The sequence below is a fragment of the Drosophila virilis genome, unplaced genomic scaffold (assembly GCF_030788295.1).
Source record: "Drosophila virilis strain 15010-1051.87 unplaced genomic scaffold, Dvir_AGI_RSII-ME tig00001995, whole genome shotgun sequence".
NCBI classification, from domain to species: domain Eukaryota; kingdom Metazoa; phylum Arthropoda; class Insecta; order Diptera; family Drosophilidae; genus Drosophila; species Drosophila virilis.
The window spans coordinates 1-27,110 of NW_027212879.1; positions in this window are offsets into that span (position 1 = coordinate 1).

A 27,110-nucleotide genomic window follows, 5' to 3' on the forward strand; every position below is an offset into this window, starting at 1 on the left:
TTAAACCTCGTTCTCAATTTGTTAATTACAGCAGATATGTGTCTATTAAATTGCAGCTGTGTATCCAATTTTACACCGAGGTAAGTGTGCACCGTTTGGTTGAGTAGCGCTTGCCCGCCTATGTGTGCAGTTTGGGCATCTGTCTGCATTTGAAGCCTGCGCAAAGTGTGCATGACGTGCACCGTCTTGGTTGCGTTTATTGTTATACACCATTTAGTGGCCCAAGCAGACAAGACTTCGAGATACTCGTTCATTCGATTAACTGCATCTGTCTGCGTTCTGCCTACATTAGTATGACGGTATCGTCTGCATATGTTGCAAGCAATGTTTCTTTGCGGTACATATGCCTCACATATCCAGTTGTTGGACTTATTGGTCCCGGGATGGGCATGTCAGCTGTATATAGCGTATAAAGCACAGGACCAAGTACACTTCCTTGCGGCACTCCAGCCGCAATTCGCTTAGTGCTAGATCGGATTCCCCGCTGCATTCTACCATGAATGTTCTCTCGGCGAGGTAGTGGCTAACTACATTGTATGTAGCATACGGCAGAATCATCCGTAGCTTATATCGTAGCCCATCATGCCATACTCGATCAAAGGCCTCTTGGATATCCATATATGTAGCAGCACAGTACTGGTTCCTTTCATATGCTTCGAGTATAAATGCGTGACTCGGCCAATCTGCTGGTCTGCTCCGTGTTCGCTGCGAAAGCCAAATTGATGCTTTGGAATAGCATGTATAAAACCATCTGATTCGTACATTCGTCTAAGCAGCAAGTGCTCGAATATTTTTGAAAGACCTGATAGCAGACTTATTGGTCTGTATGAATTTAGTTGCTCTTGCGGCTTGCCAGGCTTAGGAATCATAATGACCACAGCACACTTCCATTTGCTAGGAAAGTAGCCCAAGCGCAGTATGCTATTATAAATGAGGCTAAGGTACTGGAGAGCAACTAACGGCAAGGCCTTTATAGTCCGGTTGTCAATTGTATCAAGCCCAGGAGACTTTTTACGTTTAAGCGCCTTGATTTCTGCTATTACCTCAGCATCTGTTATTGGCCGAAAATGCATCTCTGCGTGCGTTGGAGGTAGCTGTAGTTGACTCGAGATGTGCTCTCTGTCAGCTGTTGAGGCAGTATAATAGGCTTGAATCTCTCTTCTAAATTTTGAGCAAACGCTTCCGCTTTTTCTTGCGTAGTTTTACACCACGCGTTGCTGTCTTCTGCGCTGCTGCCAGGTTGAATGAACTTTTTAACTGGCACATTTGGCGCAGGCTGCCGTTTAATGCCGTTTGTTAGTCGCCACAGCTTTTGAAAGTTGTAGCGGTCACTAGGATCTATAGATTCAAGCAAGCTATTCAGACGTCTCTCCTTGGCTTCTTTTAAAGTTCTTCTGACCTGGTTTGCGAGACTGTCATGAATTCTTTTGGCTAATGGGTGTCGGTTCACAAGAAAATGACGTTTGAGCAGTCTTTTGGCCTTGATCATTAATTCCAGAGACCTGCTGAGTGGGCACTGGTTTTGCGCTCGTTGGTGGTATTGAATTGCGTGAGAGTTTGTTGCATATTGTGCTGCTGCTCGAATATTACGCTCAAGAGTATCTGTGGCATCCTCAATATCTGCAGCTGAGTGGATTTCTGTATCCAGCAGTACATGCTGGTTTAGCCAGGCTTGAAAGCGAGCAACACTCGCGTTAAGTGGTAGTAGATAGCACCTTGACTTGTTAAATGCCGGGGTTTCAAGAAGTTCGATTAATAGAGGGAGATGATCAGAGCCAAGGTCGTGTGTAGCGCTTATCTGTAGGAGTTCTCTCTGCAGTCCCTTATAGACAGCAAAGTCTATTGCTGACGGCGATTGTCTAGCATTGTACGGGAAGTGTGTTGAGGACCCAGTTGCAAGAATCTCACAATTATTTTGCTGTACATATCTGAGAAGATTACCACCTCGTCTGCAGGATCTAGCATTGCCCCACCAATGACTTTTCGCATTCCAATCTCCTGCAATGATGAACTTGTTGCCGAGCTCACGAAGAGCAGCAAACAGCTCATCTTCGAGTTCAATCAGGGGCGGGCAATATACTGCTGCGATGTTAATAGCAGACCCATTAAGCAGAGTGATTTTTGTTGCCGCGCACTGCATTGATATAGCGCTAGTGAGAGGAAGAGCGATATGCTGTAGACTGTGCTTGACCAGTATAGCTGCGCCTCCTCGTCGCGTATTAGATGGGTGATGTGCTTGATATGCATAGTAGCCGTCGATCTTGATTTCGTCTGTGCCGCGCAGGTGAGTTTCAACTATGATCATGATGTCAATATTGTTCTGATAGATGAATGCCTCCATTTCTAACATTTTGTTTCGCAACCCACATGCATTCCATGAGGCGATTTTGAGCCCGTTTGATCTGCGATTACTGCTATCTTGACGGACTGTGCTAGGTATATGGTTGTTAAACATTTTGTTTGCTAGTAACTTGCTCCTTTGCCATTAGGCAAGATGTCAAGTTGGTAAGTAAGTTCAGAAGTTTATCTAGCTTGTTTTCAATGTTGGAGTTGGCTCTCAAACGATCTTCAGTCATTAAAGTGATAAGAGTGTCCAGTTTTTGACCAATGTCGCAGTTTGTGTTTAAGTTAGTAGCGCTCCGTCGCGTACTGCAGCTGCGGCTTCTATTTTGCTGGCGTGCCAGCGTTTGTTGACCATCCATTTGCCTGCGAGTCGGGAGTTGTTGTTGCTTAGGGCGTGATTGGCGATGCTGCTGTTGGGCTGTCTGCCGCTTTAGCTTCTGTTGTTGTTGCTGCTTTTGCGAATGCATATCCGGCAAGCCAGAACGCAAGGCCGACGCATAAGAATTTGCAGCAAAGTTCACAGTTTGTTGTTGTTGTTGTTGTTGCTGCTGATCAATATGTACCCGTTGGCGCGACTTTGAGCGTTGACGTTGATCTTGCTGCTGTACCGATTTCAGCGGCTGCTGCTGTCGCTGTTGTGACCGTTTTCTTTGGCGACTACGCATAACTGGCAATGTTGGCTGTCCTAGCTGAGCAAGTAGGACATTGGCTTTGACCACGCTCTCAGACTCTTTTTGCTTGCAGGCATCCTTGAAGGACTGACACCCTTTGTAGCTAGCCGCATGTGGGCCTTCGCAATTAGCGCATTTTGGCCGATCGTTAGCCGTTATGCTGCACTCAGTAGAAGGATGTTTCCCGCTACATTTGACGCATACGAATGCACGCCTGCAATAATTCTTCGTATGCCCAAATTGTTGGCAGCGATGACATTGCACTATATCGGTAGTTCGTAGTGGTAGCTCAGCTTTGACCTTTTGGCCGCCGAGCATGTTGAGCCTTAAAATTTCGCTGTTATTTGCCTTGGGCTCCAATTCTATCTCAAACATGTCCATTGGCTCCCTAGTGAATCGTTTTTTAATAACACTAACGAATCGGGCTTTGTGCCCCAGGTCAGACAATTTAGTGCGAATCCAATCCGCCGGAGTAGAGCGATGTAAATGGCGCATGATAATTTTGAAGCCACGTTCGTGCTTCAGTTGGTATGTATGTGAAGCAATGGAGTTATCTTGGAAGTACTGTACTAGCTTTCGGTAAGAATCTACATCGTTGCAAAGCACTTGCAGGCCCTGACCAGCAGAAGGCTTAGTTGCATAGGTGCCCTCACCAATGACATCATTAATGCCTTCAATTAATGGCATTATTTCCGGAACAAAAGGTATGAAAAGTGGCGCTGGTTTGATTTTTTGTACCTTGGGTACTGGGGCTCTTACGTCAACACCAGCAGAATTTGCATGATTTACCGTAGTGTTGTTGTTTACATTTACATTAGTAATGTTTGGGGCAGGCGCATCGGTTACTGGATCAACAGCGTCAATCTGCATGTCTTCATCAGGATGGTCTGTAACCCAGAGTTCATGCTGTTGGCCGTTCCCAAGGAGATTTTCTAATTCTTCACTCAGGGCGGCATCATTAGCAGCAGCCTTGCTTATATCGGCTTCTAGCATCTTGATTCGCTTGGCGCTGTTATCTGGAATTGCATGGCGTTTAGAAACCTTACCCTTGAGTTTTTTATCACTAGCAATTTTGGTCAGCAAGTCAGCAAGAGTTGACTTCTTAGTAGTTGCGGCTGCGTCGGGGGCAACTTTATTAGCAGCAGCTAAGCCTGCGGCACGCGAGGTGCTGGGCGCATGATTTAGCTGCTCATTGTTATTTTGATTGGCATCAATTTGCATTGCAGGGATTTTCAACGCATTATTAGCTGAGAATGGACCGCGGCCAGCTTTGATTAGCTGAATTTCAATGTCCGAGTCTTCCTCATCAATCGGTGTCGTGATTTGTTTATTGTTATGTTGACGCTGTGCCATGTAAACAGTTTGAGAGGCATACGAGAAAGTAAGAAGTCTGGTCTCACTATTATTTAATAGATCATGTGATATCGATTCTTTCTGTTATTACATGTGTTTTATATCGTCCTATCGATAAGTTTTTATTTACAGCACTAGCACAAATACGGCTGGGCCTAGTGCCCTTTGCCCTTTGCTGCACCGAAAAATGTGCAATTTTCTATTTGATAGTTTTCAGACAAAATGTATGTGGTTTCACAATTTTTGATTTTTCACGTGCGCCGCGCACTCTCGCGGACACATTGCCACCACTTTAGTAATTTTCAATTTTTGATTTTTTTTTTTGACTTTCCGTATGCTCGTTGACACACGCACTAGACCAACATTCAAATTGCACCAATCCGCACCTGCATAGCAGGGGGGGGGGTGCAGCTAGTGTTGGTATTCTTTATTCAACATTAATATTTGACATATTTTAATTGAATTTTTTAGCGCCTACATTTTAACATTTCTGTTAACTTACAATTTAACATTATGTTATTTACAGGCACATATTAGCAAGTCCCATCACTAGGACAATTTAACATTAAAAAAGGTAAACAAGTTTTCCGCTGTTAACAGGCACAGCTTTTAGCTATTGTGTCTTTCAAAGGTAAGTTAAATTTGAATTTAATTTTAATAATCTTATATTTATGCTGCATGGTCTTCTTTTCAGGTTTCCTTCGTGCTGCATTTGTTGGAGAAGGTGGACGATGTGCATATTTGCACTCTTCAGAAGGCGCTAAACGATATAGCCAATTTGATCATAACGACTGCTTCGAAGTGTGAGTAGTTGATCTTTGTTTGAATTAGTGGATTATAAACATGCAATCCTTGCATCTCAGCCGTTGTTACCGGTCAGATAAGTAGCGGCTGCTACCACCATGTCGTCTGTTGGTCAACCAGCGGAATATATTTTGCAGCCTGATTAACTGGAGTCGCCATGTTGACCAGCGCTGATCTAGGTACCACAAATTCGAGTCCAAAGTTCGCAGGAGCAGCCGTCGCCAGATTGATCGCCACTGTGCTGGATATTGGAGTCTGAATTGCTGCAAACGTGCTAGCCGCTGTCGTCTGGTAGTATGCATCAGATAATAGCTTCTTGCAGCATATCTTCTGATTCTCAATCTTTGTTGCAGTTGCCGTTCGATCAGACGCCATTGACGTGGAAGCTGCTCTGGTCGAGTTGTCTGATTTGAGCGCTGAATGCACCTAACGTAACCATGATAACGAGATCAGTAATCCTTCGCCATTTGGCACATCTGGTATGCCGTCAATTGTGTGCCTCACAGACAAGCTGATAGCCGACGCCGTATTGGTTGCCTGTGCTGTTGTTGTGTTTGTGTGGGTGCTCGTCGTTGGAGAACTGCCCATTGCGCTGCGGTTGGCTGCTGCAGAGTTCGCTGGAAATATAAAAATACTCGTTATCGGCACGGCTTCTTGTTGGGCCGGTGGCATAGCGAAGTACGCTTGCCTTGCCAGACGTCTTGCTTGTAGTCGCTCTTCTAGCCGCTGTAGTGCCTGCTCTCTTTGCGCATATATTTGAGCATATATTTGTATCGACTCTTGATGTTCTCGAAGCATTCCTGTCTATTTGACTTTCCGTATGCTCGTTGACACACGCACTAGACCAACATTCAATTGCACCAATCCGCACCTGCATAGCAGGGGGGGGGGTGCAGCTAGTGTTGGTATTCTTTATTCAACATAATATTTGACATATTTTAATTGAATTTTTAGCGCCTACATTTTAACATTTCTGTTTAACTTACAATTTAACATTATGTTATTTACAGGCACATATTAGCAAGTCCCATCACTAGGACAATTTAACATTAAAAAAGGTAAACAAGTTTTCCGCTGTTAACAGGCACAGCTTTTAGCTATTGTGTCTTTCAAGGTAAGTTAAATTTGAATTTAATTTTAATAATCTTATATTTATGCTGCATGGTCTTCTTTTCAGGTTCCTTCGTGCTGCATTTGTTGGAGAAGGTGGACGATGTGCATATTTGCACTCTTCAGAAGGCGCTAAACGATATAGCCAATTTGATCATAACGACTGCTTCGAAGTGTGAGTAGTTGATCTTTGTTTGACTTAGTGGATTATAACATGCAATCCTTGCATCTCAGCCGTTGTTACCGGTCAGATAAGTAGCGGCTGCTACCACCATGTCGTCTGTTGGTCAACCAGCGGAATATATTTTGCAGCCTGATTAACTGGAGTCGCCATGTTGACCAGCGCTGATCTAGGTACCACAAATTCGAGTCCAAAGTTCGCAGGAGCAGCCGTCGCCAGATTGATCGCCACTGTGCTGGATATTGGAGTCTGAATTGCTGCAAACGTGCTAGCCGCTGTCGTCTGGTAGTATGCATCAGATAATAGCTTCTTGCAGCATATCTTCTGATTCTCAATCTTTGTTGCAGTTGCCGTTCGATCAGACGCCATTGACGTGGAAGCTGCTCTGGTCGAGTTGTCTGATTTGAGCGCTGAATGCACCTAAACGTAACCATGATAACGAGATCAGTAAATCCTTCGCCATTTTGCACATCTGGTATGCCGTCAATTGTGTGCCTCACAGACAAGCTGATAGCCGACGCCGTATTGGTTTGCCTGTGCTGTTTGTTGTGTTTGTGTGGGTGCTCGTCGTTGGAGAAATGCCCATTGCGCTGCGGTTGGCTGCTGCAGAGTTCGCTGGAAATATAAAAATACTCGTTATCGGCACGGCTTCTTGTTGGGCCGGTGGCATAGCGAAGTACGCTTGCCTTGCCAGACGTCTTGCTTGTAGTCGCTCTTCTAGCCGCTGTAGTGCCTGCTCTCTTTGCGCATATATTTGAGCATATATTTGTATCGACTCGTGATGTTCTCGAAGCATTTCCTGTCTATGTTGCTCTTCTCTTTGTTGCCTCTCTATTCTCCGCTGTGCGCGTTCTGCTTCTCGTTGTTCGGCGCGCTGTTGTTGATAGCTTCTTTGCCTACTAAGGCGCTCCAAAATGCTTTGCTGCAGAGCAGTTAGTGGCCGTTCAACAGATCTTCCATGTATAGGTCGGTGTGCCTCAATTTCTGCCATTCGTTGTTGAGCTTCTAGCAGCTGCTGCTCTTGCTGTCGCTGCACATGGGGCATATGTCTTTGTAGCATTCGGCTGTACCTCTCCCTAGTTAGCCGCTGCGGTACATATGGGTTGATTGCTAGTCTTTAGCCAGGCAGTTGCTGTGATTCAAAAGGCGCTGCACATATTTGCTACATGCCTCATTGTAGACGTCATCTACACTTGCAACTTCCAGATCATTGCTTATGGTGCTATTGCGCACGTACCATGGTGCACCTGCGATCGATCTGAGAATTTTATTTTGCATAGTCTGTATGCGATCGATTTGTGTTTGACTTGCAAGCGGTCCCCAGACGGGCAATGTATATTGCCAAATTGGCGCGATGAGTTGTTTATAAATTATAACTTTTGTTTTGAGGGGTAGTTTGCTTGTGCTATCAATCAGCCATTGCATTTTTTTAAACCTCGTTCTCAATTTGTTAATTACAGCAGATATGTGTCTATTAAATTGCAGCTGTGTATCCAATTTTTACACCGAGGTAAGTGTGCACCGTTTTGGTTGAGTAGCGCTTGCCCGCCTATGTGTGCAGTTTGGGCATCTGTCTGCATTGAAGCCTGCGCAAAGTGTGCATGACGTGCACCGTCTTGGTTGCGTTTATTGTTATACACCATTTAGTGGCCCAAGCAGACAAGACTTCGAGATACTCGTTCATTCGATTAACTGCATCTGTCTGCGTTCTGCCTACAGTTAGTATGACGGTATCGTCTGCATATGTTGCAAGCAATGTTTCTTTGCGGTACATATGCCTCACATATCCAGTTGTTGGACTTATTGGTCCCGGGATGGGCATGTCAGCTGTATATAGCGTATAAAGCACAGGACCAAGTACACTTCCTTGCGGCACTCCAGCCGCAATTCGCTTAGTGCTAGATCGGATTCCCCCGCTGCATTCTACCATGAATGTTCCTCGGCGAGGTAGTGGCTAACTACATTGTATGTAGCATACGGCAGAATCATCCGTAGCTTATATCGTAGCCCATCATGCCATACTCGATCAAAGGCCTCTTGGATATCCATATATGTAGCAGCACAGTACTGGTTCCTTTCATATGCTTCGAGTATAAATTGCGTGACTCGGCCAATCTGCTGGTCTGCTCCGTGTTCGCTGCGAAAGCCAAATTGATGCTTTGGAATAGCATGTATAAAACCATCTGATTCGTACATTCGTCTAAGCAGCAAGTGCTCGAATATTTTTGAAAGACCTGATAGCAGACTTATTGGTCTGTATGAATTTAGTTGCTCTTGCGGCTTGCCAGGCTTAGGAATCATAATGACCACAGCACACTTCCATTTGCTAGGAAAGTAGCCCAAGCGCAGTATGCTATTATAAATGAGGCTAAGGTACTGGAGAGCAACTAACGGCAAGGCCTTTATAGTCCGGTTGTCAATTGTATCAAGCCCAGGAGACTTTTTACGTTTAAGCGCCTTGATTTCTGCTATTACCTCAGCATCTGTTATTGGCCGAAAATGCATCTCTGCGTGCGTTGGAGGTAGCTGTAGTTGACTCGAGATGTGCTCTCTGTCAGCTGTTGAGGCAGTAATAATAGCTTGAATCTCTCTTCTAAATTTTGAGCAAACGCTTCGCTTTTTCTTGCGTAGTTTTACACCACGCGTTGCTGTCTTCTGCGCTGCTGCCAGGTTGAATAAATTTTAACTGGCAACATTTGGCGCAGGCTGCCGTTTAATGCGTTTGTTAGTCGCCACAGCTTTTGAAGTTGTAGCGGTCACTAGGATCTATAGATTCAAGCAGCTATTCAGACGTCTCTCCTTGGCTTCTTTTAAAGTTTCTTCTGGACCTGGTTGCGAGACTGTCATGAATTCTTTTGGCTAATGGGTGTCGGTTCACAAGAAAATGACGGTTTGAGCAGTCTTTGGCCTTGATCATTAATTCCAGAGACTGCTGAGTGGGGCACTGGTTTTGCGCTCGTTGGTGGTATTGAATTGCGTGAGAGTTGTTGCATATGTGCTGCTGCTCGAATATTACGCTCAAGAATATCTGTGGCATCCTCAATAATCTGCAGCTGAGTGGATTTCTGTATCCAGCAGTACATGCTGGTTTAGCCAGGCTTGAAAGCGAGCAACACTCGCGTTAAGTGGTAGTAGATAGCACCTTGACTTGTTAAATGCCGGGGTTTCAAGAAGTTCGATTAATAGAGGGAGATGAGCAGAGCCAAGGTCGTGTGTAGCGCTTATCTGTAGGAGTTCTCTCTGCAGTCCCTTATAGACAGCAAAGTCTATTGCTGACGGCGATTGTCTAGCATTGTACGGGAAGTGTGTTGAGGACCCAGTTGCAAGAATCTCACAATTATTTTGCTGTACATATCTGAGAAGATTACCACCCTCGTCTGCAGGATCTAGCATTGCCCCACCAATGACTTTTCGCATTCCAATCTCCTGCAATGATGAACTTGTTGCCGAGCTCACGAAGAGCAGCAAACAGCTCATCTTCGAGTTCAATCAGGGGCGGGCAATATACTGCTGCGATGTTAATAGCAGACCCATTAAGCAGAGTGATTTTTGTTGCCGCGCACTGCATTGATATAGCGCTAGTGAGAGGAAGAGCGATATGCTGTAGACTGTGCTTGACCAGTATAGCTGCGCCTCCTCGTCGCGTATTAGATGGGTGATGTGCTTGATATGCATAGTAGCCGTCGATCTTGATTTCGTCTGTGCCGCGCAGGTGAGTTTCAACTATGATCATGATGTCAATATTGTTCTGATAGATGAATGCCTCCATTTCTAACATTTTGTTTCGCAACCCACATGCATTCCATGAGGCGATTTTGAGCCCGTTTGATCTGCGATTACTGCTATCTTGACGGACTGTGCTAAGGTATATGGTTGTTAAACATTTTTGTTTGCTAGTAACTTGCTCCTTTGCCATTAGGCAAGATGTCAAGTTGGTAAGTAAGTTCAGAAGTTTTTATCTAGCTTGTTTTTCAATGTTGGAGTTGGCTCTCAAACGATCTTCAGTCATTAAGTGATAAGAGTGTCCAGTTTTTTGACCAATGTCGCAGTTTGTGTTAAGTTAGTAGCGCTCCGTCGCGTACTGCAGCTGCGGCTTCTATTTGCTGGCGTGCCACGTTTGTTGACCATCCATTTGCCTGCGAGTCGGGAGTTGTTGTTGCTTAGGGCGTGATTGGCGATGCTGCTGTTGGGCTGTCTGCCGCTTTAGCTTCTGTTGTTGTTGCTGCTTTTGCGAATGCATATCCGGCAAGCCAGAACGCAAGGCCGACGCATAAGAATTTGCAGCAAAGTTCACAGTTTGGTTGTTGTTGTTGTTGTTGCTGCTGATCAATATGTACCCGTTGGGCGCGACTTTGAGCGTTGACGTTGATCTTGCTGCTGTACCGATTTCAGCGGCTGCTGCTGTCGCTGTTGTGACCGTTTTCTTTGGCGACTACGCATAACTGGCAATGTTGGCTGTCCTAGCTGAGCAAGTAGGACATTGGCTTTGACCACGCTCTCAGACTCTTTTTGCTTGCAGGCATCCTTGAAGGACTGACAAACCCTTTGTAGCTAGCCGCATGTGGGCCTTTTGACTTTCCGTATGCTCGTTGACACACGCACTAGACCAACATTCAAATTGCACCAATCCGCACCTGCATAGCAGGGGGGGGGTGCAGCTAGTGTTGGTATTCTTTATTCAACATTAATATTTGACATATTTTAATTGAATTTTTTAGCGCCTACAGTTTAACATTTCTGTTAACTTACAATTTAACATTATGTTATTTACAGGCACATATTAGCAAGTCCCATCACTAGGACAATTTAACATTAAAAAGGTAAACAAGTTTCCGCTGTTAACAGGCACAGCTTTTAGCTATTGTGTCTTTCAAAGGTAAGTTAAATTTGAATTTAATTTTAATAATCTTATATTTATGCTGCATGTCTTCTTTTCAGGTTTCCTTCGTGCTGCATTTGTTGGAGAAGGTGGACGATGTGCATATTTGCACTCTTCAGAAGGCGCTAAACGATATAGCCAATTTGATCATAACGACTGCTTCGAAGTGTGAGTAGTTGATCTTTGTTTGAATTAGTGGATTATAAACATGCAATCCTTGCATCTCAGCCGTTGTTACCGGTCAGATAAGTAGCGGCTGCTACCACCATGTCGTCTGTTGGTCAACCAGCGGAATATATTTTGCAGCCTGATTAACTGGAGTCGCCATGTTGACCAGCGCTGATCTAGGTACCACAAATTCGAGTCCAAAGTTCGCAGGAGCAGCCGTCGCCAGATTGATCGCCACTGTGCTGGATATTGGAGTCTGAATTGCTGCAAACGTGCTAGCCGCTGTCGTCTGGTAGTATGCATCAGATAATAGCTTCTTGCAGCATATCTTCTGATTCTCAATCTTTGTTGCAGTTGCCGTTCGATCAGACGCCATTGACGTGGAAGCTGCTCTGGTCGAGTTGTCTGATTTGAGCGCTGAATGCACCTAAACGTAACCATGATAACGAGATCAGTAAATCCTTCGCCATTTTGCACATCTGGTATGCCGTCAATTGTGTGCCTCACAGACAAGCTGATAGCCGACGCCGTATTGGTTGCCTGTGCTGTTGTTGTGTTTGTGTGGGTGCTCGTCGTTGGAGAAATGCCCATTGCGCTGCGGTTGGCTGCTGCAGAGTTCGCTGGAAATATAAAAATACTCGTTATCGGCACGGCTTCTTGTTGGGCCGGTGGCATAGCGAAGTACGCTTGCCTTGCCAGACGTCTTGCTTGTAGTCGCTCTTCTAGCCGCTGTAGTGCCTGCTCTCTTTGCGCATATATTTGAGCATATATTTGTATCGACTCTTGATGTTCTCGAAGCATTTCCTGTCTATGTTGCTCTTCTCTTTGTTGCCTCTCTATTCTCCGCTGTGCGCGTTCTGCTTCTCGTTGTTCGGCGCGCTGTTGTTGATAGCTTCTTTGCCTACTAAGGCGCTCCAAAATGCTTTGCTGCAGAGCAGTTAGTGGCCGTTCAACAGATCTTCCATGTATAGGTCGGTGTGCCTCAATTTCTCTGCCATTCGTTGTTGAGCTTCTAGCAGCTGCTGCTCTTGCTGTCGCTGCACATGGGGCATATGTCTTTGTAGCATTCGGCTGTACCTCTCCCTAGTTAGCCGCTGCGGTACATATGGGTTGATTGCTAGGTCTTTAGCCAGGCAGTTGCTGTGATTCAAAAGGCGCTGCACATATTTGCTACATGCCTCATTGTAGACGTCATCTACACTTGCAACTTCCAGATCATTGCTTATGGTGCTATTGCGCACGTACCATGGTGCACCTGCGATCGATCTGAGAATTTTATTTTGCATAGTCTGTATGCGATCGATTTGTGTTTGACTTGCAAGCGGTCCCCAGACGGGCAATGTATATTGCCAAATTGGCGCGATGAGTTGTTTATAAATTATAACTTTTGTTTTGAGGGGTAGTTTGCTTGTGCTATCAATCAGCCATTGCATTTTTTTTAAACCTCGTTCTCAATTTGTTAATTACAGCAGATATGTGTCTATTAAATTGCAGCTGTGTATCCAATTTTACACCGAGGTAAGTGTGCACCGTTTGGTTGAGTAGCGCTTGCCCGCCTATGTGTGCAGTTTGGGCATCTATCTGCATTTGAAGCCTGCGCAAAGTGTGCATGACGTGCACCGTCTTGGTTGCGTTTATTGTTATACACCATTTAGTGGCCCAAGCAGACAAGACTTCGAGATACTCGTTCATTCGATTAACTGCATCTGTCTGCGTTCTGCCTACAGTTAGTATGACGGTATCGTCTGCATATGTTGCAAGCAATGTTTCTTTGCGGTACATATGCCTCACATATCCAGTTGTTGGACTTATTGGTCCCGGGATGGGCATGTCAGCTGTATATAGCGTATAAAGCACAGGACCAAGTACACTTCCTTGCGGCACTCCAGCCGCAATTCGCTTAGTGCTAGATCGGATTCCCCCGCTGCATTCTACCATGAATGTTCTCTCGGCGAGGTAGTGGCTAACTACATTGTATGTAGCATACGGCAGAATCATCCGTAGCTTATATCGTAGCCCATCATGCCATACTCGATCAAAGGCCTCTTGGATATCCATATATGTAGCAGCACAGTACTGGTTCCTTTCATATGCTTCGAGTATAAATTGCGTGACTCGGCCAATCTGCTGGTCTGCTCCGTGTTCGCTGCGAAAGCCAAATTGATGCTTTGGAATAGCATGTATAAAACCATCTGATTCGTACATTCGTCTAAGCAGCAAGTGCTCGAATATTTTTGAAAGACCTGATAGCAGACTTATTGGTCTGTATGAATTTAGTTGCTCTTGCGGCTTGCCAGGCTTAGGAATCATAATGACCACAGCACACTTCCATTTGCTAGGAAAGTAGCCCAAGCGCAGTATGCTATTATAAATGAGGCTAAGGTACTGGAGAGCAACTAACGGCGAGGCCTTTATAGTCCGGTTGTCAATTGTATCAAGCCCAGGAGACTTTTTACGTTTAAGCGCCTTGATTTCTGCTATTACCTCAGCATCTGTTATTGGCCGAAAATGCATCTCTGCGTGCGTTGGAGGTAGCTGTAGTTGACTCGAGATGTGCTCTCTGTCAGCTGTTGAGGCAGTAATAATAGGCTTGAATCTCTCTTCTAAATTTTGAGCAAACGCTTCCGCTTTTTCTTGCGTAGTTTTACACCACGCGTTGCTGTCTTCTGCGCTGCTGCCAGGTTGAATGAACTTTTTAACTGGCACATTTGGCGCAGGCTGCCGTTTAATGCCGTTTGTTAGTCGCCACAGCTTTTGAAAGTTGTAGCGGTCACTAGGATCTATAGATTCAAGCAAGCTATTCAGACGTCTCTCCTTGGCTTCTTTTAAAGTTCTTCTGACCTGGTTTGCGAGACTGTCATGAATTCTTTTGGCTAATGGGTGTCGGTTCACAAGAAAATGACGTTTGAGCAGTCTTTTGGCCTTGATCATTAATTCCAGAGACCTGCTGAGTGGGCACTGGTTTTGCGCTCGTTGGTGGTATTGAATTGCGTGAGAGTTTGTTGCATATTGTGCTGCTGCTCGAATATTACGCTCAAGAATATCTGTGGCATCCTCAATATCTGCAGCTGAGTGGATTTCTGTATCCAGCAGTACATGCTGGTTTAGCCAGGCTTGAAAGCGAGCAACACTCGCGTTAAGTGGTAGTAGATAGCACCTTGACTTGTTAAATGCCGGGGTTTCAAGAAGTTCGATTAATAGAGGGAGATGATCAGAGCCAAGGTCGTGTGTAGCGCTTATCTGTAGGAGTTCTCTCTGCAGTCCCTTATAGACAGCAAAGTCTATTGCTGACGGCGATTGTCTAGCATTGTACGGGAAGTGTGTTGAGGACCCAGTTGCAAGAATCTCACAATTATTTTGCTGTACATATCTGAGAAGATTACCACCTCGTCTGCAGGATCTAGCATTGCCCCACCAATGACTTTTCGCATTCCAATCTCCTGCAATGATGAACTTGTTGCCGAGCTCACGAAGAGCAGCAAACAGCTCATCTTCGAGTTCAATCAGGGGCGGGCAATATACTGCTGCGATGTTAATAGCAGACCCATTAAGCAGAGTGATTTTGTTGCCGCGCACTGCATTGATATAGCGCTAGTGAGAGGAAGAGCGATATGCTGTAGACTGTGCTTGACCAGTATAGCTGCGCCTCCTCGTCGCGTATTAGATGGGTGATGTGCTTGATATGCATAGTAGCCGTCGATCTTGATTTCGTCTGTGCCGCGCAGGTGAGTTTCAACTATGATCATGATGTCAATATTGTTCTGATAGATGAATGCCTCCATTTCTAACATTTTGTTTCGCAACCCACATGCATTCCATGAGGCGATTTTGAGCCCGTTTGATCTGCGATTACTGCTATCTTGACGGACTGTGCTAGGTATATGGTTGTTAAACATTTTGTTTGCTAGTAACTTGCTCCTTTGCCATTAGGCAAGATGTCAAGTTGGTAAGTAAGTTCAGAAGTTTATCTAGCTTGTTTTCAATGTTGGAGTTGGCTCTCAAACGATCTTCAGTCATTAAAGTGATAAGAGTGTCCAGTTTTTGACCAATGTCGCAGTTTGTGTTTAAGTTAGTAGCGCTCCGTCGCGTACTGCAGCTGCGGCTTCTATTTTGCTGGCGTGCCAGCGTTTGTTGACCATCCATTTGCCTGCGAGTCGGGAGTTGTTGTTGCTTAGGGCGTGATTGGCGATGCTGCTGTTGGGCTGTCTGCCGCTTTAGCTTCTGTTGTTGTTGCTGCTTTTGCGAATGCATATCCGGCAAGCCAGAACGCAAGGCCGACGCATAAGAATTTGCAGCAAAGTTCACAGTTTGTTGTTGTTGTTGTTGTTGCTGCTGATCAATATGTACCCGTTGGCGCGACTTTGAGCGTTGACGTTGATCTTGCTGCTGTACCGATTTCAGCGGCTGCTGCTGTCGCTGTTGTGACCGTTTTCTTTGGCGACTACGCATAACTGGCAATGTTGGCTGTCCTAGCTGAGCAAGTAGGACATTGGCTTTGACCACGCTCTCAGACTCTTTTTGCTTGCAGGCATCCTTGAAGGACTGACACCCTTTGTAGCTAGCCGCATGTGGGCCTTCGCAATTAGCGCATTTTGGCCGATCGTTAGCCGTTATGCTGCACTCAGTAGAAGGATGTTTCCCGCTACATTTGACGCATACGAATGCACGCCTGCAATAATTCTTCGTATGCCCAAATTGTTGGCAGCGATGACATTGCACTATATCGGTAGTTCGTAGTGGTAGCTCAGCTTTGACCTTTTGGCCGCCGAGCATGTTGAGCCTTAAAATTTCGCTGTTATTTGCCTTGGGCTCCAATTCTATCTCAAACATGTTTTTTTTTAGTTGAGTGCATCCGAGCACAATATATGTCAGCAGTGGAATGAAATTCCTCCGTGACTTGTTTTATTCTTTTCCATTACTTTCACTTTAGCAACATATAAGAACATTATTTGGCAACATTGTATCCTAACTCTATAAACATGTTGTTAGACACATAGAATGTGTCTGTATTGAACTTACGTACTAAATACAATAAATACTTATACTAAAATACTAAAAGACTAAAAGTACTAATTCCCTAATAATACTAAATTGCTTTAACAACTTAAAACTGTCAGTGTGGCAACACTGCATAGGTGGCAACGCTACGCAATATACAGTTAGATTTGACTACATGTGCTCTGCATATACATTTTTTTTTTTTCCCGTCGCAACGTGGAAATCGAAAACTTTTTAACAGAGGTAAGTCGCATTTTTGCAAAAATTAATTTCTTAACATATAACTAATTATAAATATTTCTTTTTACAGATTTATGTCGAAATTGCTATCAGATTTGATAATTGCGCTCAGAGGTCGCGCTTTTCTATGCGCCAGGCGCCGCCAGCCATGTACAGGCCGCCACACAGGCGCCGACGCATTCATTTGCTGATGCGCAATAAGCCTCGCATGGGCATTTGACCGCATCCGACGACGCCTCCGCTGGCTTATTGGATTGTGCTGCCGCTTCTTATGGACACCACTATGCAGACAGGAGTCGCTGCATATAAAAGTGTCGTGCACATGGTGTGCATTTTGGATTCCATATGGGCCACGCTCAGTCGGCCAGTTTGGACTTCTTCGAGGCCGGAGCATGGCCATTGACCATTGCAGCTCCGTCTGCAGGGGCGCCCGCACGAGTTCCGCGTGTGCTGGGAGGCAGGTACGTGCTTTTTTCCTACATTGCGGAGTCCGTCTAAATTGCCTTTTTCGTTTTTCAGGTATGGCTGCTGTGAAAAACATCGGATATGGCCCAGCCACAGCCAGTGCCTCCTGGCCGATACGCTGCTGCTGCCACTGCCGCTTGTCAGGCAGCAGCTCATCTTGGAGCGGCCCTTGCAGTCGCCTCCGAATTGACGCCATTTGGTAAGTGCATCTACGTTTTGCAGGCAGCATTAAATTCTCAACCTTTCGCTTTACAGGCGTCGATTGTCGTTGCTGCAAATCATGCTCGGTCATCGATGGCGGCCGTGATGACCCAGGCTGCCCCCGCACAGGCACCAGCTGCATTTCCAGCTTCTCAGGGGGGCCAGGCTCCATCAGCTGCTGCGTCGTTGGACATCTGTCAACCAGGCGCTCCACAATGAGCCCAGGCAAATCCAGTGGCAACTGCTCGGAATTTGTATTGTTTTGCCGCCGCTCAGGAAGCGAATCAGGCTGCAGTTGCTGCTGCATCGTTGGATGGACATAGTTATGCCACCGCGGAGAAAGCGGGCCGGGCTCAGTCTCAGGCTGCAACGAGGGATGTAGATCGTTTTGCCGCCGCAGGGAGAGCGGGCCAGGCTGTACTATATAGACCAGCGAGGGATATAAGTTATTTTGCCGCCGCATGGAGAGCGGGCCAGGCTGTACTGAGTGTACCAACGAGGGATTCAATTCAGCCTTCTTCTGCAGGTAAGTTGACAAGAACAATTCAAATTCATCATTATCAAAATCACTATCATTATCATTGTTTACATTGTTAGTATTAGTAGCATTTGTATTGTTAGTGCTGCTGCCGCATAGCCGTTGGCCATGCTGCATTTGCAGCTCATTTGTATTCAGCTGCACTGACTCATTGTCTGCGAGCCGCTGCTGCATTTCAATTTGAATATTATTTCCTGCAATAATGAGCGCTTCATCCATCTCCTGTCCCAGTGCCTGCTCCAACATATCAAGGCTGCGCTCTAGTTGCAATTCATCGGTATCTATAGCCGATTGTATTATGGCCCCTGGGGCCGGCTCTGCCGTCCGTATTAGTTCCTGATGCTGCCGCTGCAGGTGTTCGTGCTGCAGCTCAGGTAGAATTAGCCATTGTATCTGTGGTGGCTGGTTGTCGATTAGCAGCATTAAGTTTTCGCGAGTTATTGTGCCCGCTTTAAGTTTGCGACGAAGCATGTTTATTGTGCATTCATCAAAGCGTTTTGGTGGCCCCATAGCTCGCCTCTGTTCCCACTCGGCAAGCATAGCGGCCCTCCTTTCAGCCTCTTGCTCATCTTCTTCTAGCTGCAGCAGCGTTGGCAACCTCTCCTCAGCTACCTCTCTCTGCTGTGTTAACTGCTGCTGCCGTAGTGGCGCCATGCATCTATCCAATTGCTCCGTGTACCTGGGCCTTAGTAGCCGCACTGGTATAAATGGCTCTAGTATCAGTTTCCGAGCTTCAATGTTCGGATGACAGCTTAGTGACTTCGCAAATCTATCGCTAGCCAACTGATATACTTCATCTACGCTTTTTATCCCATACGTATCCCTCAACGTCTGATTCCTTGTATACCAACTGGCATTCATGCATGCCCGCAAGATTTTATTCTGCATTGTTTCTATCCTTTTTATTTGCGAATTTGATACCAGTGCTCCCCATACAGGAAGCGCATATTGCCATATAGGTGCGATCAGCTGCTTATATACCACAGCCTTGCAATTTCTAGCTAGCCTACTATTTTTTCCCAGCAACCAGTCCAGCTTTTTGTGTACTCCACGCAGCCTTATGCAAAGCTGAGTTATGTGTATATTCAGTGTCAGTTTTCTATCCAATACTAAGCCCAAGTATCGGTGCCGCCCGTTATTTTCGATCGTTTGTCCATTTATCATTGGACACAGCCTTACTAGTGTTGCATCCAGCCTCCGCGTGCTAAACATTACATGCGCTGTTTTGCTACTATTTATCTTTATGCACCATTTCTCTGTCCAACGCATCAAATGTATTAAGTATTTTTCATTTAGATTCACTGCCTCCAATATATTTTGGGATGCACACATAACTATTGTGTCATCAGCATATGTTGATAGCTGCATCTTATTGGGTTCGAACGATGCATATTCTTTCATTACAAGTCTAGGTAGTGGCATGTCTGAAGAAAATATTGTATATAGTATAGGCCCGAGCACACTGCCCTGGGGTACGCCTGCACACACTTTTCCAGGCCTTGACTTTATGCCGTCGTTGCATTTTACAATAAATATTCGCTCAGCCAAGTAGCTTTCCAGCACGTTGTACAGTGCAAGTGGTAGCAATTTTATTAATTTTACTAATAGCCCAGCGTGCCATACACGGTCAAACGCTTCGCTGATATCAATAAATACAGCCGAGCAATATTGTCGCTTCTCGTAAGCATTCAATATATATTGAGTCACACGGGCCAGCTGCTGCTCGGTACCATGGTCTTTTCTGAACCCAAATTGGTGGCTTGGTATAGCATTTGCAAACTCTTTGCATTCGAATAGCCTATTCAGCAGCAGTTTCTCAAACAATTTTGAGAAACCTGCTAGTAGACTAATTGGTCTATATGACGATATCTCTCCTGTACTTTTACCAGGCTTTAATATCATACTGATCTCTGCACATTTCCATTGCCTAGGAAAAAACCCATACCTCAATATACAATTGAATATAAGTACTAAGTATATAACCGCCTTCTCAGGCAACGATTTAATAACCCTATTGTCAATATTGTCCATGCCAGGAGACTTATTTAACTCTAGCATATCTATCTCTAGCATAGTCTCGCTAACACTTATCGGACGAAATGGCAGAACGGACATACTATCTGTATTCTCTTCGAATTGCTCCAGCTTTTTTCGCTTTAGCTCTAATAGCTCATCTGCAATCAGGTTACGCACAACCTGTGTATTTGTCAGATTTGGTGTGAAGCGTTTCTCCAAATGACATGCAAACGCTTCAGCCTTCTCCTCATTACTTCGTGTCCACGTTATATTGCCGTTTCTCCTACAACTACTGCCACTAGCTATCTCTAACTTTAGCGGCCAATTTGGTTGCGGCTGCCTTTTCAAATTATTTGTTAGCCTCCATAATTTTTGCATTTTATAGCGATCCTGAACATCAATCTGCTTCAATAACTCATTCATAGTATTCACTTTTGACAGACATAGCTCTTTCTTTAGCCGATTTTGTACTTGTCTATACATTTTTCTTGCATTCGGACAACGCAAAAGCATTAATTGCCTTTTATATACCTGCTTCATCTTTATCAGTCCTCGTAAGTGCCCATTAAGCCTATATTGTCCGCTATTCGTTCGTCGGTACAGTTTATCCTGCCCATGCCGTTGTTCTCGTATTGAGTCTGCTGCTGCCTCATATATATTCTTATTTAGGATGTCAACAGCGTCCTCTATATCGGCGCCTGATCTTATCTCAATGTTTAGCAATATGCGTCGATTTAAGTACTCTTGGAACTTTTTTATGTTCGCATTCACTGGCAGCAATATTTTACGATTTCCTTTCATCATATTAGCAACATTTAGCCCTTCTATGCCCATTTCAATATGAACAGGCAAGTGGTCCGAATCTAAGTCTGTCGTCGTATACGTTCTTAGTCGCGCATTTTGTAGTCCGCCATATACGGCAAAGTCAATTGCCGACGGCATTTTCCGCCTGTCATATGGATAGTGAGTGGCACCGCCGGTAGCTAGGATATTATAGCGCCTATTCTTGTGTACGCTATCCATTAGCGCCTTCCCGCGTTTGCATCCTCGTATATTGCCCCACCAGGTATGCTTAGCGTTCCAATCCCTACATAGCATAAAGCCAGATGAGCCATTGCATCCATCGTCTATGTGTTTGAATAGCCTGCTAAATTGCTCTGAAGACCATTTAGGCTGTGGTGGGCAGTATATAGCTGCAATTATTATTCTATTTTTATTCCTCTCGCTACTCATCAAGGCAATTGGAGCACACTGCATAAAATTTTCCGATATTGGCTGCAAAGCGATATGCTTAATATCATTTTTAACTAAGATTGCTACACCTCCACTTTTGTAGTTATCTGGATGGGTAGCAAAGTATGTGAGGTACCCATTAATCTTCAAAACATTCGAGCTAATAATTGTATTTGCGCTAGTATTAATACGAGTCTCTATTATCATCATTATATCAATTTTGTGGCGTTGGATAAACAGTTCTAATTCTAGTAACTTATTCCCCACCCCTGCAGCATTCCAGTAGGCAATCCTAAAGGGGCTGCCTACCTGATTGCCGCTATATGCATCTAAGTTGCTATTAGTGGTAGAAGTTGTATTCAAATTATTAGGGCTACTATTCAGATTATTCATTATTATTCGTGTCATTGGCTTCATACATAGTGTGGCTGCCTGCCATTTGACAATCGCTATCAATAGGTCTATTTTCTACAATGGTACTATTCTGTATAGGCATGGGCATATGTAATGGTTGGGCATTTTTAAACGTATTGGCGACAAATTTAAATAATACATTTAGTAAATTATCAATCTTTTTACCCATCTCCTCGACGATATTGGCGTTCCGCTCCAACGCTCTCATAAGCGGACAATCAATCTGCGGAGTTTGGTGTTGCTGCTGTTGTTGTGATTGCTCGTTGTGTGTTGGCACCTGTACAATTCGCGTGGGCTGTTGTTGTTGTTGTTGGGTTTGTTGACTTGGGAAGCGCTGCTGTTGGTTTTGGATACGCTGCTGCTGGTTTTGGTTGCGCTGCTGCTGCTGAGGATGGCGCTGCTCTTGATGGCGCTGCTGGATTTGGCGATAGTGTTCCTGTTGCTGCCACGGATGTTGTTGTTGCTGCCGTTTTTGCTGCTGCTCCGTACGAAGCTGCTCCTGTAGCTTTTCAAGATGCCTTGATGCAGGATTACGGATTTTAACACCACCAACACCACGGGCTACTTGGCTGTATGTCCTACTTTTTGTGTTTGGATTTGTATTCGGGTTTGATATCTGCTGAGACGCCTGCTGCCGTATTGGAGACTCCGGCTGACGTTGCTGCTGCTTTGGAGGCTTTTGTTGCACCGTACCGTTGACTTGCATATTGTTCGGCAGCCGTTGCTGTTGTACGTTTCGTTGTCGCTGTATGTTATCATCGTTGCATTGCTGTTGTTGCTGATTTACTACTTGTTGCCGTTGTTGTTGTTGCTGTTGCTGCTGTTGCTGTACGAGCATATTGACTGTATTTCGTTGCTGCTGCTGTTGCTGCTTTTTTGTTGCCGGCCACGAATACGATTTATGTTTATTAAACTTTGCGCATGTTTGAATACAGCGCATCCTTTGTAACTGGCAATGTGCCCCTCTCCACAGTTGGCGCATTTAGCAATTGTGTCCCTATCCTTGGCACACATTGTTGTTGGGTGCTCACCGGCACATTTAAGGCAGACAAATGGCCGACGGCAATAGTTTTTGCTGTGACCAAATGCCTGACACCTATGACACTGTACTGGGTCAGCACTTTTATGTTGTCTTTCCACAGCGACATGCTGATTACCTAATTCGTTTAATTTACATATTTTTGTATGACCACCATCCACTCTTGGCTCAATCTCTATTTCAAATATGTTCAATGGCTTGCCACTAAATCGATGCTTCATGACGTTAACGTATCTGACAACATAACCCAATTCTCCCAATTGGGTACGCAACCAGTCGCATGGAGTCGAACTGTGCAAATGTTTTAATATAACCCTGTAGCCACGCTCACTTCTCGGCTGGTGTGTGTGCATAGGTATATTTTCTGTATTTAATAAGCCCAATATGGCGTTATATGTGCTGAAATCTTTACATTGTACTCTAATCCCATCACCCTGGGTACATTTTGTTGTAAATTTATTGACGCCCTGTGCGTTATTTAATTTCTCCATTAGTGGCTGAATTTCTTTTACATTGGGCACAAAAAGTGTTGGAATTTTAATACTTTGACCTAACTGCGGTTGCGCTTCCTGAACTTCACTAGCTACCTGCTTGCCGCCTATTTGCTGCTCTGTTGCTTCATCATCCGAAATAATTACCTCCGAATATCCATCACTACTGGTGTTGGCATCAATGTCCATGTTCATGTTGCCTTCCTCCCCACCGGGCATGGCATTTTTGGCTAAATTATTTTTTGGTCTTGCAATATTGTATAATCTAACAATAGGCTGCAAGTTAGATTGCATTGCATTTTGCAAATTATTAGGGCCAAGAGAGCTAGCAGCGCGCATTACTTTACGCTGCTGCTTCATTGGCATAGTCACTCTACGCTTAGCGCCATTTATTTTTGCCGCCATTGTCACCTTAGCAGCATCACGCAAGCGACCACTTGTTGTTCCTGTTGCACATTCACTTAGCGTTGGCGCCAATTTTTGCGCGTCACCTGTGTTGGTATTGGTTGCTATTGTCAGCGTAGGCGTTGACATTTGCAAAGATGGCGGAACATTGCCTTCTAGGTTAGCTATGACATTTGCGCTAGTGGTTGTTCTTGTACTTGTTGTAGTTGCTGCCCCTGTTGACTCAGGCAGAAATGGCGGATCATTTAGCGGCACTTCTGCCGCGAGAATTGGCGTCTGTTGCTGTTGTTGCACTTGCTGGCAAGTAGATCCTGTAGTTGTTGTTGCTGCTCCCACCGCTCTTCTCTCAATTCCAACTATAGCATTTGTCCAGTTAGTGTCCTCATCGCTATCACAGAACATATGAGAAAGCGCCGTCTCAGAGAATGCTGAGGTAGCACTTTCGCAAGTTAAGATAGTCTCATCAGAAATATCACCCTGTATTTCACTTCTCTCTGTTGTGCGCTTCACATTTTCACCTGCACTTGTATTAGTGACGCCAGCGGCTGCCATATTTGCCGGCACATAACCAAGACGTTTGGCCTCATTATGCACACGATTTATATCCTCAGATTGCACCTGCACAATCCCAGGATCTCTATTTAGCCACTCCTCAGAGGGCTTTCCACTTTTATTTGCATTGTGTTCCATATTTACTAGTTGATTCGATAGCGCATTTCCATTTTATATGCGCACAATATATATTTTATATGCCGAGTATGTGTGTTTGTGTGCCACATAAATTGCACTTGCACTGTACGAGCGCAATGTCTTTATTTGATTTTAATTTCTTTTGGTTTGGTTTTGGTTTAATTGACTTTTTATTTATTTATTTTATTTTATTTTATTTATTTTTTTTTTTGTTTTAAATAGATGAGTGCGTCCGAGCGCAATCAAGCCTTTCGGTTTTTTTTATTTAAGTTTTTTAAGTTGATTTTTAAGTTGTTTTTAAGTTTTAAGTTTAAGTTGAGTTTTTTTTTTAAGTTGATTTTTAAGTTTAAGTTTTTAAGTTGTTTAGTTTATTAGTTGAGTGCATCCGAGCACAATATATGTCAGCAGTGGAATGAAATTCCTCCGTGACTTGTTTTATTCTTTTCCATTACTTTCACTTTAGCAACATATAAGAACATTATTTGGCAACATTGTATCCTAACTCTATAAACATGTTGTTAGACACATAGAATGTGTCTGTATTGAACTTACGTACTAAATACAATAAATACTTATACTAAAATACTAAAAGACTAAAAGTACTAATTCCCTAATAATACTAAATTGCTTTAACAACTTAAAACTGTCAGTGTGGCAACACTGCATAGGTGGCAACGCTACGCATATACAGTTAGATTTGACTACATGTGCTCTGCATATACATTTTTTTTTTTTTTCCCGTCGCAACGTGGAAATCGAAAACTTTTTAACAGAGGTAAGTCGCATTTTTGCAAAAATTAATTTCTTAACATATAACTAATTATAAATATTTCTTTTTACAGATTTATGTCGAAATTGCTATCAGATTTGATAATTGCGCTCAGAGGTCGCGCTTTTCTATGCGCCAGGCGCCGCCAGCCATGTACAGGCCGCCACACAGGCGCCGACGCATTCATTTGCTGATGCGCAATAAGCCTCGCATGGGCATTTGACCGCATCCGACGACGCCTCCGCTGGCTTATTGGATTGTGCTGCCGCTTCTTATGGACACCACTATGCAGACAGGAGTCGCTGCATATAAAAGTGTCGTGCACATGGTGTGCATTTTGGATTCCATATGGGCCACGCTCAGTCGGCCAGTTTGGACTTCTTCGAGGCCGGAGCATGGCCATTGACCATTGCAGCTCCGTCTGCAGGGGCGCCCGCACGAGTTCCGCGTGTGCTGGGAGGCAGGTACGTGCTTTTTTCCTACATTGCGGAGTCCGTCTAAATTGCCTTTTTCGTTTTTCAGGTATGGCTGCTGTGAAAAACATCGGATATGGCCCAGCCACAGCCAGTGCCTCCTGGCCGATACGCTGCTGCTGCCACTGCCGCTTGTCAGGCAGCAGCTCATCTTGGAGCGGCCCTTGCAGTCGCCTCCGAATTGACGCCATTTGGTAAGTGCATCTACGTTTTGCAGGCAGCATTAAATTCTCAACCTTTCGCTTTACAGGCGTCGATTGTCGTTGCTGCAAATCATGCTCGGTCATCGATGGCGGCCGTGATGACCCAGGCTGCCCCCGCACAGGCACCAGCTGCATTTCCAGCTTCTCAGGGGGGCCAGGCTCCATCAGCTGCTGCGTCGTTGGACATCTGTCAACCAGGCGCTCCACAATGAGCCCAGGCAAATCCAGTGGCAACTGCTCGGAATTTGTATTGTTTTGCCGCCGCTCAGGAAGCGAATCAGGCTGCAGTTGCTGCTGCATCGTTGGATGGACATAGTTATGCCACCGCGGAGAAAGCGGGCCGGGCTCAGTCTCAGGCTGCAACGAGGGATGTAGATCGTTTTGCCGCCGCAGGGAGAGCGGGCCAGGCTGTACTATATAGACCAGCGAGGGATATAAGTTATTTTGCCGCCGCATGGAGAGCGGGCCAGGCTGTACTGAGTGTACCAACGAGGGATTCAATTCAGCCTTCTTCTGCAGGTAAGTTGACAAGAACAATTCAAATTCATCATTATCAAAATCACTATCATTATCATTGTTTACATTGTTAGTATTAGTAGCATTTGTGTTGTTAGTGCTGCTGCCGCATAGCCGTTGGCCATGCTGCATTTGCAGCTCATTTGTATTCAGCTGCACTGACTCATTGTCTGCGAGCCGCTGCTGCATTTCAATTTGAATATTATTTCCTGCAATAATGAGCGCTTCATCCATCTCCTGTCCCAGTGCCTGCTCCAACATATCAAGGCTGCGCTCTAGTTGCAATTCATCGGTATCTATAGCCGATTGTATTATGGCCCCTGGGGCCGGCTCTGCCGTCCGTATTAGTTCCTGATGCTGCCGCTGCAGGTGTTCGTGCTGCAGCTCAGGTAGAATTAGCCATTGTATCTGTGGTGGCTGGTTGTCGATTAGCAGCATTAAGTTTTCGCGAGTTATTGTGCCCGCTTTAAGTTTGCGACGAAGCATGTTTATTGTGCATTCATCAAAGCGTTTTGGTGGCCCCATAGCTCGCCTCTGTTCCCACTCGGCAAGCATAGCGGCCCTCCTTTCAGCCTCTTGCTCATCTTCTTCTAGCTGCAGCAGCGTTGGCAACCTCTCCTCAGCTACCTCTCTCTGCTGTGTTAACTGCTGCTGCCGTAGTGGCGCCATGCATCTATCCAATTGCTCCGTGTACCTGGGCCTTAGTAGCCGCACTGGTATAAATGGCTCTAGTATCAGTTTCCGAGCTTCAATGTTCGGATGACAGCTTAGTGACTTCGCAAGTCTATCGCTAGCCAACTGATATACTTCATCTACGCTTTTTATCCCATACGTATCCCTCAACGTCTGATTCCTTGTATACCAACTGGCATTCATGCATGCCCGCAAGATTTTATTCTGCATTGTTTCT